This window comes from Pezoporus occidentalis, unplaced genomic scaffold (genome assembly GCF_034315485.1).
Source record: "Pezoporus occidentalis ecotype Australia unplaced genomic scaffold, CSIRO_AGI_Poc_V1 ctg117, whole genome shotgun sequence".
NCBI lineage: Eukaryota > Metazoa > Chordata > Aves > Psittaciformes > Psittacidae > Pezoporus > Pezoporus occidentalis.
The window spans coordinates 403,578-416,840 of NW_026912961.1; the positions used below are offsets into that span (position 1 = coordinate 403,578).

Genomic DNA, 13,263 nt, shown 5'->3' on the forward strand with positions numbered 1-13,263 from the left:
ACTGAAGATGCAGAGATGCCAATCCACCACCATCAGTTTCTGAATTCTTTTTTTAACTAAGATCTCACAACAGCCATGACTACAAATCTCCACTTGTCTGGGAGAACTCTCCCATTGCAGCTGAAAGTGATGCAGTTCCACAGCGGCTGTCACTTAGCTCAATGACCTCAGTGTCTCAAAATGAAGCCTTTGGCACTATAGAAGACTAAGTAGTACTGAACACTGCACTGCGACTGTAGCAACACAGCTTACCACACGCCTGTCACATTGGCCTTCTAGTTTTCACACTGATTCCCGCCAGAATCCCCTCTAACCCAGCCACTGCAGCCTGTGCAGTAACAGCGTGAAGGCGACCTCCGACTGCTGACCAAGGATCACAGGCAACAACCAGCCTCTTCCTCCATTCCAAATTCTCCACTCAACAGCACACAGATTTCTTGAACTTTCTAAGACGTTCATCTAAAATTTGCGCTGTGAACTACGGCCTCGTCAGAAGCACCACTACCTTCCACTCCAGATGCATGGCAAGTTTCCTAATTTTGCCTGCTCTAGTACATATACATAGTAGCATGTACTTAAGGGTGGGAGCAACCCCTTCTCCCTCCCAAGAAACCCTTCCTGAAACAAGACAGTCCCCTGCACACAGCTCTCTCCAGGGGAGAGGACGAGACAATAAACAACACATGACAGATGTTAGCTCACTGCTTAATGCACTTGTGGAAGCTACTCAGATCCTCTGGCAATGAGTGTGGTATGGAACAGAACAAGCATATCCCATTACTTCTCATTCCCAATTTAAAAAATATGGGTAAGATTTTATTTAAAATTGTTGCAGAAAACCATTACCATTGGAAAAAAAACTAAAAAATCTCAAGCCTTTAAAAGATCTGAGGACAAGTGGACGAGTGTTGCATGACACCCTCATTATGCCCAGTGCTATTTAAAAAGATGCTGTAATTACTGGCAAGCATCTAGCTCCCGGATATTTTCTTTCAAAATCCTATATAGGAGCATTAAAACTAACTATAAAAATACATCCAAGCTGAAACTTGCTGGACATCAACTCTTTCAAACTGCAATTTGACTTACAGATTCTTAGCTTGAAGAAGTGCAAGAAATTGAGGGGCTTGAGATAGGATTTGCACATCACTGGTGTGTGTACGAGCAGGCCTTCATGAAAAAAGACCCAGAATGAACTATGCAAAAAAACCTCACCTACAAAAAAGCCAGCAAACCAAAATCTAAAAGTGATTTAAAATCCCTGTTTTCAGAAGTAATTACCAGATAAGATGTGATTAAAAGTGCTACATTCTGCTCACGTTTCTCAGAACAGATTTTCTGTAACACCAAGGAAGATACGTGAATTATTAAAAGGGAGCAGGAGTGTACTGACCAGTACTTCCACATATAGACACGGCATTAATAATTACTTTTAGATTCAAATAATGGATTTGTTCCTTGACTCACAACTACAACTTCATGTGGGAACAACTCTATTCAGTTTAATAGAATTACATCAAAGTTCTAGCCTCTGAAGAGCTCTCTTGAAAAAACAAAAATTAGTACTTTTTTGTGACAAGAGAAAGTTGTGCTGGTTTTATGACAATGCAAGTGACAGAATCAGAGAAAAAATATTATAGATATATTAAGCAACTACTAAGTTGATGAAAAGGTATGAACAAAATACATGACATTTAAGGCACAAGCTCCCTTATAATTTCACTGTCACAGTTCAGGTGAAACTAGAGGCTTTAAATTTCCTTATAAAATAGGGATAAATAGAATTTCTAATGCTCACTTGCAACATTGGTGTATGCACATAATCATACAACAGATGCTCACTGAAAAGATTTTACCTCTCTCCAAACCTCTCTTTTTTAATAAAAAGTCCCATTTAAAAATAATTTTTAAAATTAAGTTATCTGTAAGGAAGATTCAATGAGTTGCTTGAAAGACCTTACCTTGATAACCCCCCTCCATTAGGTTTATGCATCTCATTCCAGAGTACCTGGAATCATTTAACATATTTATATAAAATGTAGGTACTTGCACTTCATTTCCAGAAGCATGCACAAAGACAAATCTTCTTGCTGAAATGGGAGAGGGTTCCCGTTTCCTCATTTTCACAGATTTTCTATGACATATTCCATCATTTACTACAACCTTCTTTTCTACATATATTTGAAAATTCCCAGCGCTTTACAAATGACTGAGGAAGAAAACAGCAAAGCAGTCATTGCAGAAAAATAAAAATAAACCCCAAAACCCACTGTGAAGTTATTTAATGATATTCTGAAAGCGTGCAAATAAACTATTCCATTTACTGCCCTTCACTTCCATACTGTTTTCCCTTTAGCAAAAGGATTTAACACACATAAAGCAGAGAATACCCTGTATCACACAAACTCCTGACACTTCTGGGTTCCACTCCGTACAATTCATGTCCTGATTAACTCATACCTTTTTTATGTGAACCTGGAGGAACCGCTACAGGCCACAGCACGACTTCCTAGTAAGCAGGCATCAAGCAAATACTGCAGTAAATAGCAGGGGACCTTATCCTCTACAAACCAGCATTTACATACTTGTTTATTTCCAAGGCTGCATGCTACTTAACTTCTCCCTCTTCAGGAAAGGATGGAGAAGAAAAAATATTGATCTCTGAACAGGGTACATGGAAAATTTGCTGACCTCATTCCATATTCCTTATGGAAGGAGAGCTTTTACGCACTTCAAGGGAAAATTTACTTGCATAAGGAAAGCAAGGCCAACACTTAATCACTGAATTTAATACAAATGTTAAAACAATCAAGCAAATAATGCCAGGGAGCAGCGGGCTGACTGTGCAGCAGTAGATTGTTATTTACACGTGAATGGCTGGATAACCACTAAGTACAGCGCTTCAGCAGTAATTCATAATCTTATCTTCTAGTGGAAACAGTTGACCAAAAGCTGGTGTTAGCAAGAACCTACAGTGCTGTGCAATGTAACAGAACCAGGTTATTTACATGAAAAGCTTAAACAGTGTAATCCTACAACTAATTTAGGAAATTACTTGGCAACATGATCTCATTTAAGGTAAGAAATAAAAGCTTCTGAACACTGAAATGCAACCCATTCCATAGTAGAATCATAGAATAGTTAGGGTTGGAAACCACCTTTAGATCATCCAGTTCCAACCCCCTCACCACCTCACACTAAACCATGTCATCCAAGGCTCTACAAGCAAAATACCTGCTCAGTATGGATCTTGCCCGTAAGAAGCAAAAGCAAGTGCTCACTGTCAGCTCATTCCATCACGTGAAATCAATCTCTAGAAGTTTCACTTCAAATCTATGTATGCTGCTGTGGCTAAAACAGACCTGAAGTTTTCATTATAAATGTAATTCTCAGGTGTTTATAACTTAACTATAAAAATCCCCTCCAGCAAGAAATGTGGCATTAAAGTTCTCAGCCTGTAAGAGATTTTAAAAAGATTACTTTCACTATTATTTTTCCAGATAAAATGTCCAAGGCAGTTTACTGATATAAGACAAGTGTCTATCTCCAAACTCCTACTTTTTAGAAATAAAAACTTAACTGATTCAGATGAGTCTAATGACATTTGCAATTCTTTGAAATTACGACAGCTAAGGTAACGAACAGTGAATAGCTATGGCTACTTTAAGGAGTAAATATTTTGCACTGGCAAAATTAAACCTTCATAGCTTCATCTTAATTAACCTAACAGAAAATGACAGCACTTCTTTCAAACTAACCAGTAGAGATTTAGCTTGCTCTGTGTTTTTCCCCATGCTTAAAAGCAACCCCTTCAATATGCATCTCAAAATCCTGACCACATCATTGCCTACCCCAGGAGAACCCCAAGACAACCATGGTTTATGGGCACAACACTGCAAACACTTAGATGTAATTAACTTTGCATTCATGAGTACCTCCACTGAAAGGAAAAGCAGCCTACATGTGCTCACAAGTTTACAGCATCAGGCCTTCTTAAATGTCCCCTTTTAAAAGGACATTATAGGGTTTAATAAATGAATAGCAGTCACACTGTAGAATTTTGCAGCAACAGTGCAGCTATTGTTTTTTCAAACTAGAGGATTTTATATTATACAGAGTCAGAGCAATTTCTATTATTTACTGCTTATTCTCTTCAGAATTTAATGAACACATTAATTTGTATAGAACTTTATACAGCCCAGTCTGAAAATACAATGAAATAACATATTCTTAGAAATTTAACACTTCTTACCACCCTGTTATTTTTAAACACAGAGAGCTACAACAGCATGTCAGGTTTTAAAGCAGTTTCTATGCACCACTGACTTCAGCCTGGGAAACTGCTGTAGCACTGACTTTCAGTGTACATACCCACAAGTCCTATAAAGCTAAGAACCAAATGCATGCAACACCTCTGGAAATTGAAGACATCACATCCATAGTGCATACCTTATAGTGGCCAAGCAAAGCAGGCACTATACACTGAGCAATCCTGCTCCTCTTCACAGTTATTTCACCATAGATTGTTAAAAGGGCAAACTCATGCCCATAATTAGGTTAGCTATGCACGAATGTATCTGTCTTAATTTTGCCAATTACCTTTGTCTAAATTCCAAAGCCAAAAGATCAACTTTAAAGAAGAAAAACACCATGTTAAACAGCCTTAGATTTCATCATTAGAAAAATTTAACCTTGAAGAAACATCCAAACAGACATAAGACGCTGATTACATAGGTATTAGATATATTTTTTTCTGTGAACTATTTCACAAGAAGCTGCCTGTGTGTCACATACCTCTAAAGTCACAGAACAGGTATCAGCTGTGCTGTAAATGCCCAGTCTGGCTCTGGCAGGTAAAACACGCTCAGGCGAGTACTGCTGTTTTAACATTATGGTTAATCTCTGCAACAGACAGCAATTTTCTTTCATAAACAGCCCTGAAACAAGTGATTCATGATAAATCTAAGTTCCTAACCACTACTAATTGCAAGTGGGTGAGAAAGCATGAAGGTGATTTGAAAGGAATTTCACCGATATTCAAAACAAGCGTTATAACTCGTAAAAGCTGACTTACTCCAAGAATTGGTAAGACACATACAAAAGAAATGCAGTGTTATTGTGAAACAGCCATAAGACAAGGCTATACTTACTGAAAATGCAATTTCAGTTCCACTTGGTGAGAGCACAAAGTCCCTTAACCTGATCATGCCTTTACTGCTGTGGCTTTACAGTATTCGTCTCCTCTTCAGACTATGTACGCAAGCACTTCTTCTTAATCTAAATCCAACCACAAACCAGTCTTAAACATGCTCCACCCTTGCAATTACATATTGCTGTCGGTGATCACATTGCACCTCTTTCCTTCCCTCCTCCTTTTCTGCACAGTAGCCCTTTTTCTTCAGTGCCCTTCTAGAAGCATTATCTAATAACTGCATCAATTGAAAATTTTAATTTTGGCATTTAAGAAACATGAAACTAGTTTTGACTAATCTTTCAATTCCGGGGCAACAATAACAAAAGTAAAGCCCTTTTTCATCTGCCCCCAAACATATATTAATTTCTAAAAGACAAAGAAGAAGAAATGTCATCCTTTTGCTTTTTGAACAAGATCAGTGTCCATTTGCCTAAAAGCTCTGCTGATTTCACTGGATTTGCACTGACTTGAAGAAAATACAACCAATAATCATATCCTTTTGCTTTAATAGCTGAAATACCAAATAAGTGCACTGAGGTTTGCCAAGGGCAGTATGTATTTCTTAATCTTAGGAATAATTGCACCTTATTTTATATGCAACTTTAATGTAAATAAATGCAATTAGAGGCAAAAGTTGCAGTCTACTGAAACTGCAGTTTCTGTTAATTATGGATACTGTATGATTAGCCTGTTTACAATAAATCATAAGTGCTAGTCTGCATCATTTCACAATGGCAATCTCAGCTCACAGGGAGTCTGGTTGGAATAAACAAATAAAGCAACCGTATTTCAACAGGTCTATATCATTAACAAACCCAGTGTGAACTAGCAGCTTTTCCACTACATACTGCCCTTCTATGTTAACCATAATAGCAAAAAAATAGTTTGTCCAAACAGAAACAAAGTGTTTACAATGCTGATTGGTTCTGAATGCATCTGCATGCAGCAAAATAATAAGGATCTGTACCTTTCTGGGCAGTATCTCAAAGGAAAGAACAGGAAAGTGACAACAAAGACATGCTGTGATACAGCAGCAACCCATTTTTTTTTTTTTTGTTCACGAAGCTGCCCAGGTCTTACACAGTGCTGAAAACTGTTTCTCTCTGGAAAATGTGTTTTACCTTTTTTCAGTCCCCTTGGGATCCTTGATCATACAGTTTGAACTGACCTGAAAAGTGGGGGTTGTGGGTGGGGGAATGAGGGTGGTGTCAGCTACGAAAACCCAAACTGTCACAACTGGCTTTTTCAGCATTGTACATGGCTACATTTACATCACCAAGGCAATTGGAGCTTGTTGGCATGAATACTGAAAACGATTGATTTAAGCTTAGCAACCTTGCAATTAAATGACAACATTTGCTTCACACGATAAGGAAATCAAATTAAAGGCCTCTCAATATATACAATACGTCCTTCCTTTATTTATTTATTAAAGCTCAAGTTTCCAGTTCCACCAGTAAGTGCTCTCTCTGTGCCCAGTGGTATAGCGGCAATATACATCCTGCGCTGTATATCATAATGTGGTTCTAAACTGCAGGGGTAGAGAGAAAGAAAGACTAGTTTAATCTAGATTTTGGATTTGTAAAATTGCAAGGGACATAACGGAAGCTGGCAACTCAGACAGCTAAGACCTCAACATCATGGGAAAACATACTGCTGGCTTTTAGCCAGTTATTTCTTGAATGTCTCTCCCTGTTCCACTTATACGTGCTACTGTTTACAGCAGTAAATCAAATGTTATTATCTGTTTTTTAAAAATGGGCTGCAGGTCATCCACATGAGAAAAATGTGAGCTTCATTGCACTAACTTTTTTTTGCTTTTTTTTTTTTTTGTTCTCTGTGGTTTGGATTTTCCTGTATTTTTGGAATGTTTACTTAATGTTTGACATCTTACTGTTTCCTCTGGACAGTCAGTTTCTCTAGTTTTGTTGTTTGAGGGTTTTTTTTGTGTTGTTTTTTTTTTTTCCTTCAAATTACACAGCAAGAGGGAACAAGGGGAAAAAAAAATTAAAAACCTCTCCAGGAAACAGGATTGTAAAACCACAAAATCTGGCAGAGTGACAAAGTGGGGGGGGTGGGGGGGGGGTTTATATATTTTTAACTAGCATTTTGAAGGTAATTAGATTTCAAGTTGAGCATTTGAAAAAAAAAAGGAAGACTAACATACTCCGCTGGATCAAAGGAGAGAGCTTTGACAGGGAATAAAGGGGAACAAAAAAGCATGCTTGCATTATGAAATCAACAGAAGGCAAGAAAACACTGCAAAAAAATAAATTCCATTGATGTGGTGAGATCTTCTTCCCACTTTACACATTCCAGCCTTTCACCACTTTTCAAAACCTCTGTGTTTTTTTTCCAGAATTTCAATGTAACTGAAGTAACTCTCTCACTTCCTTCTCATTTTCCCACATTTTGTTTATTTGACACTTGATTAGGACTGTGCCCTCACCCACAAAGAGACTATCACCAGAACACAGTGCATGGAAGCAACCAAGGGCTGTGCTTAAAACATTTCTAATGTGAATGGCAACTACAAAGTGGCTACTCGTGCACGCGCAAAGCCACCTTCCCCAGGGGCAAATGGGAAGCACTGCGCGCCTGTCGTACAAGGGACAGGTGGGACATGCTGCCAGTTGGCACTTCAGGCACAGAAAATATTTCTACCTTGCTTTCAAAAGCCTCTTCTAAGCTACCTGTGTACAACTCGTATGAGCTGTGTCTAAAGGCTTTCAGAGGTGTGGTTTATGTGAGAGAGGCAGCCAAACATACCTGGAAATCCACAGACACTACAGTTAAGATTTTTGCTATTTGTGGCCAAAACTACTAAACTCATTAATACACAATTCAAGGCAGAATAACCACGCACTGCATGATGCTACCTAGCACCTACAGAAGGATTTTGTCAAACTGTATTTTGATGTTACTAATTTTCTCCCACATTTGCATTTCTAAGTTTTAATATCAAGCAACTATAATAGTAATTAAATAGCTAGAAACAGAAGTAAAACCTGTTGTATTCTGTGCAATTATTGTTTAAAATCCACATCTTTCTATTTCACATACAAAATATTTTCAGTAATCCACAATGAGTTTATATTGGAAACAGTGCTCAAAGCTGTCCTCAAAGTACCTTATTATGAAAGACAGGTGAAAGTAGTCTTTACTGAAGTGAAATTAGTATTCAATGTGAAGTAAGAAGATACTGTAAAGGAAGTCAAGCACGGAAACAGAGGCTCAAATTAAGTATTTGTATTTTTCCACATGAAATCTGATGTTAGTTTTCTAGTTATATTAACTTACTACATACAATTTCATAATTACATTTTATGTAACACTTCAGTAAACATATTAGGTAAATATCACAGGCACTTTAGGACAAGAGACCTTGGCCATGTATTTAAGATTAGTTGCACGTTCCTGATACACTGCTACTGTGAAAGAAGTCCTACTGTGAATAACTCTATTTTTCCCAATTATATAAATCAGCAAATATATGGAAAAATTAATCTGCAGCACACTTCTTAATACAGATTTTATCACAACTTGAATGGAGCAGTGCGGGAAGTTATGTTCAAATAGATGTTACATACTTTTTTTTGCAAATTTGCACCTTTAGTACGAATTGCAAATAAAACTGCGTTGCAGAGCAAATTAGTAGGTACTGATGTAAAGTACAAACGCAGTTTTGCTGTACTTTCCTGACAGGTGTGCATATAATAATACGCCGTTACTGAGAATATCATAAGTTCCATACAAACCCCTTAAGAACAGGCAAGACAACATCTAAAACGTAATACAGTGAATGGATAATTACAACAGTTTATGAATGCTGACAGAACTGGCTAAACCAAAGGCTAAAACTTTTTAAGAAGACCTCACAAAACTGTCTTCTGACAACAGTGCTAGAAAAAAAAAAACAAAAAAAGAGGACATAAATCTGAAAATATTAAAAATCTAACAAGTCTGTACAGGGGACATTAACACTTTATTTTTTGTTATGTTACATGAGCTGTCAACCACTCAAAAAGACACTTGCACATGGTTTTTAGAAACAAGGAAGTCTGAGTTGCAACTGCTTTGCATCAGATTTATGTTAAGCGTTTAAGACATAAGAAACTTGATTTTGCAGCAGTACTTGTCGAGACAAAATTCCCGTAGATTTCAGTGAAACTCATCTGCATAAGGACCATAGGGTGGGGCACCTCCTGAGTAATCATGTTAACATACACACGTTATGATAATTTAATTTTATTCTGACATGTTATATTCTTTTGGTCAGATTTAAACTTCCAGCCCAAAGCCGAAACATGTAAACATTAAATAGCATGACATAAAGAAAAAAGTGCTGCAGGAAACAGCCTTGCTCAAATGCAGCCAAGGTTGAAGTCAGCATGTAATGTACTCCTAACTGCCCTGTTCAGAGCTTTTATTACTGAGGACACTTGCACACTGCATCCGTTCTTATTTAGGGATAGCGTATCTACTGATACAGATCAAGTTAATTTAACCTAAGGAAAAAAAAAAGTTTCAAAATAATACATGTATGCAGAGCAGTATAAAATCATGCTAACCTACATGCTTACAAAATAGTAAAATCCAGTACAGATGTATTTTCAAACTCATAACACAAAGTTTTTAGAAACTAGCATGAAGCTACAATAGAACCTAAACCAAGAAAGCACATAACTAATATACAAGAAGTATGTATTATCAAGGCATTTTCTCATACATCCTTTGGTCACTGGAGATCGGTCCAAAACTTGTTCTAGTAAGTTGACTTCAGATGTCTCTGACTACATTACAGAAACAGTTGTGGCCATGTAGACAAATAGGTAAATGCTAACCCTTGCTTTTGCAACTGGGAACAGCCAGATTTGTATGAACAGTGAAAATGGGAACTCTGAATGGCACTGGATGGAAGGCTTACAATTTACATCTCAGCTATAGAACCAGAATGTAATGTACTGTTACAATAATTCACTGCATGAGAAAATTAGGGGGTTTATTTATACATGTACTGTGAAGCCAACACTGACACCTTTACATATCTATACTTCCAATGTTTAAGCTTGTACAGTAGTGGCAGAATAGAATCTTTTCTTCCAGTTTTGTACTACTCTTTATTGGAATTAGGAGCTAACCAAGATTTACACATTCATAAGCCCCATGTAAACTCTGTGAATCTTGGCTTCTGAGCTAGAGGAACTATGTTTACGGTGCCTGTATACTTCCAACTTTGTAAAAGGATGAGTGTACTTCTGCCTATGGTCCTGCATGCAAGAAAGATCCACCAAATGGAAGAGAAGCTTAAATGTTTACAGTGGAGTTTAAATAGTCTTTTCTAGATAAATTTCCTTTCTAAAGAAATGCAACATTAAAAACAAAACAAAAAAAGCTAGCTAAATGAAGTGAGCTTAGTTGCCTTTTAGTTCAGCTCATACTAAAAACCCCATCCCTACCATAAAAGCTGCCCTCCCATCTGGCAATGCTGATGGATGAGGCAATTGAATGAGCGTGGAAATTGAATTTCCCTCTTTCCCTGTAGGTGGCCCTTACGGATCAGTGTACAGGAGTGTCAGAACTCTGCACCACTCTTGTCCATGATTCATCTGCTCCACGGACATAATCCTTCAGACTGCAGCTCCCTCAGTATAACACTACCTAGGGGAGATAAATACAATTAAAAAAAATAAATAAAATCTGTATCTCTCTTTGAAGCAGTGATTTAAGATAAATGTCTATTCACAACAGACATTTGCAATAGGAACTCTCATTGCAGGCTCCTACTAATCTGATTTAAGCATGATTTTGTTTCCACTCAGGAAGCTTAAAGTAATTTAGCTGTTCCTGAACACTGTTACAGAAAGATGAAGTACCCAGTGGATCACTACTACAGTTCCTAGCTCAACAGCCACGTGTGCTACACAGTCAGTTTATGCTGAAAATTTATTTACTTTAGCTACCATTACATGAGGGATTTATACTATTACACTGTTATCCCACTACATTCAGGTTTTAGATTTGCATAGATTGCCTAGAAAAGCAGGAGAATTCAGATCCTTATGCGTTTCATGCATGCTAAATTACCAGCTCTGGGAAGATCTCTGGCATATTCCCCACACTGATGAGACACTCTCATTAATGCACCCCAACACTGTGAAGTCTGATGTGATTTATTTCCCATGATTGTCTGCTTTTCCATTCTAGAGCAGTAACAGTAGTAGTTGGTGGTGGTGATAACAATAACAACAAAAAATAATAATTCTTCAGTAAACTTTCAGTCCTGAATTTATTTTTAATTTAAAAAGCTTTGGTCAGTAATTCATCCTGTGCATGGAAGACATCATTTTGGTGAGTAACAACAGGCAGAACAAAAAGTAATAAAAAAGTGTCAAAATACTATTTGTTTGAATAGGCAGTTCTTTTGTTCAACTCTTCCGTCATTATGTGGAGGAGTCCATCAAGGCAATTAGAAAATCAACACACCTGAAGTTTCCTAACTCTTGGATTTTTCTTCTACTGTCCCCTTAAAAATGAAAGGTAAACACTGATAACTAAATTAAGACAATGAATTAAGACAGCCAAAATCACTGTTCAAGGGATGTCTAATTACATGAAGAACTTCCTCAGAGCATCAAGTCTGGTCCTCTGTGAATGACTCTCTTGCTATATACACAAGAGCAGGTATCACGAGACAGCCCACAACCAGACAGACTGCTATCATGATACAAGGAGATGCTTTGTCATTATGCAAAAATTTATGGTGTGGCTAACACTGCTGGCACTCAAAATAAAATAAATAGACGTTTCCAGTCATCCCCTTGACGCAAACAGCGATGGGAAATGTCCAAGTATCATCACCACAATCAACATCTGAAGTTGAATTGTGTGCTATTCCTGGCTGATAGGCCAAGGGTCTCCCTACTGATTTTTCATTTAAATCCACAGACTGCTATCTATGAATGGCAAGCAGCTCACCTCCCCTCCCCCCTTGCCCCCCACACCCCATCTTCTTTACAGCTTTCTCTTTAAAACAGAAGTTCAACACACAGCTCAGGAAATACTGTAAGCTGAAGCTGGCTGCACTCCTAGAAATAAAAAAAATCAAAGTTTCAGTAAAACCTGACGTCTCCCTGTAAATTACACCTTAACCCCAACCCCCAAAACAAACAGGAAAATATACTATTACATAATGTCTGAAAATTCAGAGACTATATTCATTCACGGAAAATACTTCTGCAAGTGAAATGAACTAAAATTATTTTCTCTGTTTATCACATAGCAAACAAGATATCCAGGTACCTTTTTAACCTGTGCCTTCCTGGAAATACTACACACTTTGTATTTATCAGGGAAAGTAAACATTGGTCTTGGTGTAGCTAATCTTATTAGCACAAAAACATGCTTAAAAAGGCAGAACTGAATACTGTGTTTTTACAGAGGCATGCTACAACAGTTTCCAGTGCGATCCCCAACCCCAACACTTCCTGACCTCTGATTAAGACAGCTATCCAAACTCATGCTACTGAGGTAAAGACATAATAGCCTTCCTGCTTTCAAGTGTATTTTCAGAGAAATAACTTTATTTGCAAGTGACACATCCGCAATTCATTCACTGCTAGTCTCGGTCTACAATTTAATCCCATGACAATCACATCACCTTTCAGATCATTCATGTGGCCATCACTGTAAATGAAACATTTGTGGCCAGTCCAAAACACAGACAAGATCAAAGGAGCTATATAAAGGCAGCCCCACTGTGGTGACATTACATGCTGTGCCTATAAAATTATACTACTGCTTCCACTGACACAGCTCTCTCTCAACAGTGAAACTGTACCAGACTCTGTAACACCTGAAGTAAACAGAAGCTTCCTTCTCAAGAAAGTAAACAACAATAATCCCAACACCTGCTCAAAGGAAAGCACTATCATGTTGCTTTATGTAAAAGTAAAAGCAAAAGCATTTTATTTCAAAGACAACATGGAGGCACAGAAACCTTCTGCAAGATGGAAACATACAGGAAGACTTTTTCTCTGCACTGTATTATTCTGGCAAAAGGAAAGGCT

At 37.6% G+C, this 13,263-nt stretch overlaps 1 protein-coding gene across 6 annotated transcripts in view; it reads right to left on the reverse strand.

The window, feature by feature from the left end:
• Positions 1 to 13,263, reverse strand: part of AOPEP (aminopeptidase O (putative)) — a 191,473-nt gene that overhangs the window by 34,510 nt on the left and 143,700 nt on the right. The window lies entirely within an intron of this gene.